Source organism: Cibotium barometz, chromosome 23 (assembly GCF_041138505.1).
Source record: "Cibotium barometz isolate CiBa-2024 chromosome 23, ASM4113850v1, whole genome shotgun sequence".
In the NCBI taxonomy this organism is placed as follows: Eukaryota; Viridiplantae; Streptophyta; class Polypodiopsida; order Cyatheales; family Cibotiaceae; genus Cibotium; species Cibotium barometz.
In genome coordinates, this window is record NC_141068.1 from 50,392,455 (window position 1) to 50,401,639 (window position 9,185).

A 9,185-nucleotide genomic window follows, 5' to 3' on the forward strand; every position below is an offset into this window, starting at 1 on the left:
ATCCCACAATTTGCCGTGTTTGGTAATTACAGTTTTGAAATCTTACAAAATTTATAAGGAATGGAATACAAAATGTTCATATACATGCATTTAAGTGTTCATATATATATGCATTCAAAGTGTTCATATATACGTATATAAAATGTTCATGTATACACATTCAAAATGTTCATATATACGTATTTAAAGTGTTCATGTATACACATTCAAAATGTTCATATACACACATTTAAGAAATAAAAGAAAAAGGGTAACCATGTATAAATTAGACACAAATCTAATCTTCAAGAAAAAAGATAAGCTAATATTCATTATTGAATAGCCCAAAAACAAGTACAAAAAGAGATATTCTAGCCTAGCCTATATACATAGTTAGGGATCATTCCAACCCATTTACAAAATGCCAAATTAAAGAACTGCTTAAAAGGCCCCTTCTTCTTTGTCCTAGCCGAAGAAAATATATATATACTAGGTGAATAAGAGAGAGAACCATGCAAGAGATACATTGGCCTTATTCATAACGTATTGGCCTCATACATTAATTATGCATAGGCCTTAAGCATAACTTATTGATAATGTGTTGCCTTATGCACGTGCCATTATGAATTAAACATGATTGAGGCATAATGCATAAGTCTTATAAATTATACTTAATGCACAAGGCCTTGTGCACAAATTATGCACAGGTCTTATGTGTAATTTATGCATGATTTGTGCATATTTCACTTTCTTATACATAGGCCATTATGCATTAGAATAAAGAGAAGCCTAATGTGTGTATTATACCCAATGTATAAGGACTAATAAATTATGTATATATGCATAGATGTAACAAAATCATTGGCCTGATATATGCATAGACATAACAAACTCATTGACCTCATATATACATTATGCATTGGCCTCATATATGCACTATGCATAGGCCTTATGCATACGCTATTAAGCAGTTAACATAGTTGTGATGTAATGCATCATTCCATATGCATTACGTATAATGCATATGTATACAAATATAAAAATAAGCCTAAACATAATGCATATTTCTAATGCACATGCATTATGCATAATGTATGGCCACTTTGTGTGTGACTTTTGAAAGCTTTTGGGAAAATTTCTCCACATGCTTTTGTTCATAAATTTTGCTATATGCATCCACATTGTTCTATATCTCCATAATGTTACCATGAAGCCCTAAAGTTTCAAATAAGAAAGTTTAAAGTTATGCTGGCATTCTCTATTTTGGGTTTTGTGATTGTAGCATTATATGATGGTAGTAATGTATGTGAACACACTTAGGACCGTCGGGGCACTTTTTCCCTCACTAGGAGGTTTTTTCCCCTGTGCGTATATACACCCTCTTATCTACTCATTTTGGGATGTGTACTTATCTTTTGTATCTGGCACACATTTGTTCATTCTAATCTAGTGAGTTTGTGTGCTCTCAAGCTTCTCTATCTTGTGTGTGTACATTGTTGCAACCCTAACCCTAATTCCAACAATTGGTTTCAGAGCTAGCTTCCTTGACACTTGATTTGGTAGTCTGCCTCCCTCCTCACGACCCTGTTTTTCTGTCTCTGATTGAGATACCCTCTTAGGAGAAGAAGGCATATACTATACTATGTTGTATACAATGTATACAACGTTTTTAGGGTCCACGGCGCTATTCGGGTGCGTTTTGGGCACCACAAGGCTTCTGTAGACGTTTTGGAGAGGCATCATTTTGGATTGGTTCTGCTCGATATTGGGTGTTCAGGCTGTGTAGCGGCAAAGATTTGGTGTGCAGCAACATCTACGGAGTCTTCAACAACATTGACCATCATACTTTTGCCAGTGATACTCTATTCTCTACTCTGTGTTATTTTTCATACACTTTGCAGGTGATTCAGTTAGTTGGGAACCGTTCGGGATTGCATTCAGAGAATAGTGAGTACTCGCGTGTGTTGAAAGATTTTGCATTTGGTAGACAATCATGGCTAGCAGTAGTGATGTATTCAACATGTTGTCTGATGAGGGCAAACTTGATAGGACTAACTACCCATTGTGGTCCTATATGATGAGGCATGTAGTGATTGCTAAAGGCCTTTGGAATGTGGTCAGTGGTAGTGAAACTCGTCCTATTTCACAACTACCAGTGCAACCAGGTGCTATAGATACATCTGAAGTAGAATCTGCTCTACAGATGTGGCTCCTCCACATGCACCACAATACCTCCCACTGCTGCTCAAACGAGATGGGATGGAAGAGATGCACATGCATATGCATTGCTTGCACAATCTGCGAAGCGAAGCATTATTCCTCATATTCGGTCATGTAAGACTTCAAAACATGCATGGGATGCACTTGTTGGATTATACCAGGTGTGCAATGAAGCACGTGTTGCAGATCTGTGCAAACAGTTGGAGTATGAGTACATGAATGAGGGAGAATGGATAGCTTCTTGACCAAGATCAAAGATTTTAAGGAGCAGCTTGCTAGTGTGGATGAGATATATCCTGATAGTACATTGATGTCCAGAATTCTCAATGCACTGCCGGACTCTTATCAGAGTTTTGCCTCTACCCTTAGACTCATGATGAAGAAAAATCCAAATGCCCTTATATTTGATGAGCTGGTTTCAGTACTCTTGCAAGAAGAGTAGTCTAGGTAAAACAGATCTAATATGCGAGTTGGTGACCAAGCTTTTGTTGCCAATCTCATAAAGGCAAAGGTAAAGCTTCTTCACATGGTGGCCATAAGCCAAAATCAAAATCCTCAGGTAAGGATGTAGAGAAAGAAGGCAATAAGCCTAAAAAGAAGGACAAGTGTCACTATTGCAGCAGGAAACCAGGGCACTACATACATGAGTGCAAGAAAAGACTAGAGAAGGAGAAAAAGAAAGAATCGGGCATGGTTGTGTGGCTGATGCATCTACACCAAGTGCAGAGAAGAAGAAATCCATAAGTTTTGCTCAAGATGATTGGGCATGGACTGTACATTGCAGTTACGACCCTTATGTTCATAATATATGCATGTCAATGGCAAAATCGAATGCTTGATACTTTGACAATGGTGCTAGTAAGCACATTACTTCACAAGAAAATTTGTTCTCATCTCTGGAATTTGTCCCAAGTGTAGGAACCGTCACATGTGCAAATGGTTCCTCATATCCTGTCAAAGGAGTTGGTAGAGTTGTACTCACTGCTGTGCAAATGGGGGCACATTTACTCTTTCTAAAGTTTTATATGTGCCAGTATTAAGAAGAAATTTGTGGATGACAGATGTACAGTTTAGGATAGAAATGATGGTTATTATATCATTACCTCACGTACCATGTTTCATGGCCTATACAAGATGGATGTATTTGAGAAGTTGATGCTTGCTTAGTCTCTCGAGTCGTGCTATGAGTGATGCAGAATTATGGCATGCACAATTTGGCCATCTGAATTATGGCAATTTGTTATGCCTTCAAAGGCATGATATGGTGTCTAAGTTGCCAACTTTTGAGACCCCTACTAGACATGTATGTGAGGGGTGTATTCTTGGTAAAATACATCAAGCATCATTTCCAATGGATGGATCTATGAGAGCTGTTAAGAAATTACAGCTTATACATAGTGATGTATGTGGTCCTATGAGGACAGCATCTATTGGGGGGATATCTTTACTTTGTCACTTTTATTGATGATTACTCCAGATATAGCTGGGTGTATCCATTAAAGTAGAAGTCAGAGGCTTTTATGTGCTTTAGGCACTTTGTATCCATGGTTGGAAATGCATGTGAATGTAAAGTTGGTACCCTTCATTCACATCGAGGGAGGGAGTATATGTCCAAGGAATTTCATGCATATATGGCTGAAAAAGGCATAAGGCATCAATGTACAGTGCCATACACACCTCAGCAAAATGGTGTGACTAAGAGGAAGAACAAGTCTCTCATGGAGATGGCACGATGCATGGTGAAAGCTCAAGATTTACCTCATGGTTTCTGGTTAGGGACAACTATATGCGCAAACTATGTGTTGAACAAATGCCCTACTAAGGCCTTGCAATCTAAAACTCTTTATGAAGCTTGGCATGGCAAGAAACCTTATGTGGCTCATTTGCGTGTTTTTGGTTGTCTTGCTTATGCTCTTGTGCCTAAGCAACAACGCAGTAAGCTTGATGATAAGGTAGTTAAATGCATATTTGTGGGATATAGTTCAGAAAAAGCAAGGGATATAGGTTGATGACATGCTGCTCACGGGACCCGATATAGATTAGATTTCAGCCTTTAAGGCTGACTTGTAATCATCGTTTGAGATGTCAGATTTGGGACCCTTGCATTACTATTTGGGGATTTAGTTTATGCAGCACAATGATGGCATTGTTATGTTGCAGTCTAAATATACAGAAGCTATTGAAGAGGTTTAATCTTGAAGACTGTAAACCTGTGGCTACACCTATGGAGACAGGTACTCGGTTTTCAAGATGGAGGAGACTCTTTTAATGCTAGTTTGTATCAGCAGGATGTTGGATCCCTTCTTTATGTGTGGAACACGAGGCCAGATATACACAGTATGCGGTCTCACAGTTGAGCAAATTTATGCATAGCCTAGGTACGAAGCATTGGCAAGCTGTTAAGTTGGGTTTTTGCTATTTACAGGGTACTCAGTATTTTGGATTATTTTATCCAAAGGGGGATGAGTCACAACTGTATGCTTTTAGTGATTCAGATTTAAGCTGAGAACAAGGTAACTTTTATAGTTACAGTTGAGTGTGTGTGGCTCAGACGTCTTATGGTGGTTGATTTGGGTGTCGGACAGTCATCTAGCACTACCATTTTCACTGACAACCAAAGCGCATTAGTAGTTGCGAGAAACCCAATGTTTCATGCTCGCACTAAGCACATTGAGGTGCATTACCATGTCAGGAAAAGACTCTATGCGCAGAGATCAGCTTGGTCTATGTGGCTACACATGATAACATGGCAGATTTATTCATGAAGACTCTCCCTCGTGAAAAGTTCAAAGCTTTTCGTAAAACTTTGGGCTTACTGCCTTTTCAGGATTAATCGGCCATACCCTGTATATCACATCATCACTCCAAGGGGGATTCGTAGCATTATATGGTAGTAATGTATGTGAACACAGTTAGGACCGTTGGGGCACTTTTTCCCTCACTAGGAGGTTTTTTCACCCGTGTGTATGTACACCCTCTTATCTACTTATTTTGGGGTGTGTACTTATCTTTTATATCTTGCACACATTTGTTCATTCTAATCTAGTGAGTTTTTATGCTCACAAGCTTCTCTATCTTGTGTGTGTACATTATTGCAACCCTATCCCTAATTCCAACAGTGATAGGCCTACTCCTTTCAACTTATTTAGTGAAGTGGGTATATGTTTCTAAGCTTATACTCTAAGGTCTACTTAGAGGTGCTTCATAGGTAAAGTTAAACTGGGTATGTTTCACCATCATATATCTCCTTCACCACTTACTTCATCAACTTTTGAATATTACAAGGGACGTTCCACGAACTTACACACAAAGTGATATTGAATCTCAATGTGTTTTTTGCATCACATATCTCTCAATGTGTTTCTACATCACATATATATCCTTGATCACTTACTTCATTAACTTTTGAATATTACAAGGGACTGGTGATACTGACTCTCAATGTTTTATTGGAGAATGAGACATAGGATTTTGAGAAATGGCCATACAACTTTGGTTGGGACATTACAACATGATAGGCCATGTTAACCCCTAGCAAAAGGCAATCTCAACCTCTATTACATAATCTTCCTTTATTTATTTAAGCATAAGTTAAAGGAAAATCAAATATCTTCAAACACGTCATATTGAGATGGGTTCATGTGCAGGTACCCAAGGCAATGTGAAGAAACTGTGTAGATAAGGTTTGAGTGGTAGAGAAAAAATTACAGGAAACGTGTGTTGGAAGTGTGGGTGAGTACTTAGAGGAAAGCTACACTTAGTTTTATCTTCAATTTTGTTATTTTTCATCACCAATTCCTACAGCATGAGCTAGTAGGAGGTGACACGTTTTGTTTTTTTTCCACAAAATCACAAAAACCACAAAAATAAAGAGCCACTGGTTGTGTTCATGACCTGCATTGCATTCCTAATCCTTGTTGGCACAACCTGTTTAGATCATTTGGGTAGGAAAATCACTCTCTAAACCATCATTCTGTCAACACGGTTTAGTGCAGGAAACGTTTCACGATGTGAACCATAACCTCTGCTACTTCACGACATGAAACACCTTCCGCAATCAACTCCATGAATCTCGTGATTACCTTACTAAAGTTAGGTCGTCTTATCCTGACACATCTGACTTAACAAAACCAAAAAAATCTTATCACGTGAAATAGCAGCGAAGCATTTCACGACGTGAACCACACTCTGTTTCACGGCGTGAACCATATTTTATTTCATGACGTGAAGCATTTGATACTTCAGGTGTGAACCATAACCTAATACTTCACGAGTTAACCCTTCATGACTTAGTGCTTCATGTGTTAGCAGTTCACGAGTCTAGTTCATGAATTAAGGGTTATCAGACCAGCGGTAAGAGAAGTACCCTAATTACACCATTGGAGTCTATCCGACTCAAATTGAAGTAATTTTGAGCTGAAAATTTTAAACATGAAACATCAGATGACGTGAACAACATTCTATTTCATGCCGTGAACTGTTGCCTGCTACTTCACAACGTGAACCATTCTCTGCAGTTTCATGGATGTCTGCTATTTCACAGCCAAAAAAGAAAGTTCGATAGAAAAAAAGGTAAAATGGTTGGAGTAGTGATTTCACCTATCAAAATACATTCTCATGCACTTGAGGTCCGGTAAACTCATTAGAAATGACCTTAACCCTGACGACAGTACATCAAATCACCCAGGTTCTTCCAACCAAAGGAGTGTTGGTTCATGCCACTCGAGGAGCACTCAATTGAGTGTTTCAGCTTCTTGAAGGAATATGACCACCATAGAAACAAGTAATGAGGAATCCATGGAAGAAGGGCTAAGATTCTCTAGCCTTGGAGAGGAAGAAAAAACCTTAGGAATACTAACACAATAAGGATAAGTGGGATGACCCCCATGGTTAGAAGAGATAAGGGAAGCGTCGCCCAAGACAGGTCAAGTCTTCTTCCACGCATCAAGGAAATAGAAACGGCCTTGAAGAGCGCTGAGGTAGAGTCACAATTGCGGCTATTGAGCTTAATAAAATAAGATCTTGATATGCGAAGAACAAGGGCGGAACAGAGGGAAATGGAGGATTTGAATTAGTTCCGACCATGTGACAAAGAACCAAAAACATCTCGAAATGCCACTGATAGCATGTGAATGGGAATAACAAGAGTGATACCAACTTTAGAACCCACCATCAATGAGAAACCAAGGGCTGACGAAAGCCTTGAAACACAAGAAGAGGAGGACAACCTACCTAGGGCACCTGTAGGTGGTGAGGATCATCTCTATACAAGAAATGATCAATGATCCCACGTTCTTACAAAGCATGGAACTCCTAATTGAACAAAGGCGGGGCTGAGGCTGCTAACAATGAGCCAGGCAATGAGGAATTACCCAGATCCAGCCATAGACCCGAATTGAATAGAAGAACCTATCCAAGAAGAGGTCGTGGTCTAGGTAGGGGGGGGAGTAGCTCCTCGAATGCCAATTATAGATTCCAACATAGATCTAAAAGTAGTCACAAGGACGGATCTATTGAACATGGCCACGAAAATGGACCGAGGAATGGTTAGGGAACCAGGCACTGCCCTGGAATCCAAACCCTCCCAGATGAAGCCACGTATTATTTCAAAGCTTGTACAAAAAATCTCAGGAGATGGGAACCCGATCCAACATGTAGAGATCTTTGAGTCTACCTATGAAACATGTGGGCGAGTGAATGACATAACCATGATACATGCTTTTTCCATGACCCTAGAAGGGAAGTCAATTTCACTCGACTTAAAAATGTGTTCATACTGAGCTTTGCTCGAAGTGGTGACAAATGGAGTCATGTGGCTCAGCTCCACAATATCAAGCAAAAGGAAAATGAGTCCATATGGGATTATATTTCTCGACTCAAGCACTTGAATTCAAGATGCAAGTTGAGGGAAAGACTAACTGATGATTAATTACTGCCTTGCTTCCGAAGAGGAGTCCAAGATCATAAGATACATGATTATCTAGTGTTAGCCTGACCAACTACTCTAGATACTTGCTGTATGGCTAGCAATTGAATATGAGGACAATATACTTGAGTTGCCGCCGCAGCCAAAAGATGCCAAGGCAGCTTTGGTAGTGGCAACATCGCGAGTCTCCAGTCATCTCAGGACACATGAACCAAGAACAAGCAGGTTGACAATATGACAGTGGAAGAATTTAGTAATGCCATCTTTGAGAAATTAAAAGTTAGGGAAGGGAGAGAAGCATCAAGAGATGCTCATCTCTACCCCTAGAGAGAACTGATTTGGTGCTCAATTGTAGACAGAATCACATGAGCATCGAATGCCCTCACTTAAGACCAAGGCAATTACTCTATTGTGCTCAATGTCAGATATTGGGAAACCATGACACTGCCATGTGCAGATATCTGAGGGTTTAGTCCTTAGCACAACTGGCAACGCCCAGAGTACCGCTAGCCTTGCCAGCACCACCAATGCAAACCAATGTGGATGTAGGGCAGCCAAATACCTACCTACCAAGAGGAATGTTCCGAATGCAGGACATGTCACCTTTGCCACACCACATGTTCTACCCCCACAACCACCGTAGGCCAAAATCAACCAGGTGTTTATTGAGGAGACCTTGGATGAGGGAGAAATCATGCACGAGGTAGAAATCAATAATGACTACTATGAGGAGCCCACGGAGATCACACCAGAGTATTATGTCTTACAAAAAAGCATGCCTATACCAATGTTTCAAACCACGATACGATGGAAAGAAAAGACATAAACTCAACTATGAGAAGGGGAACCATACAACGTTTTCATTGTAATGGACCTCATCGAGTAGCGGAGTATCCTCTTAAGAATGTGGCTAATGCTGATCAAGCTCAGCAGTCTCGCGGCACACAGACCAACGTGATGCCTACACTTTCATGTGTGAAGTGTAGTGTCGATCATTTTATCAAAGACTGTCCATATCACGCTAGTAGTTCTGCTTCCACTTCTAACCACACCACTATAA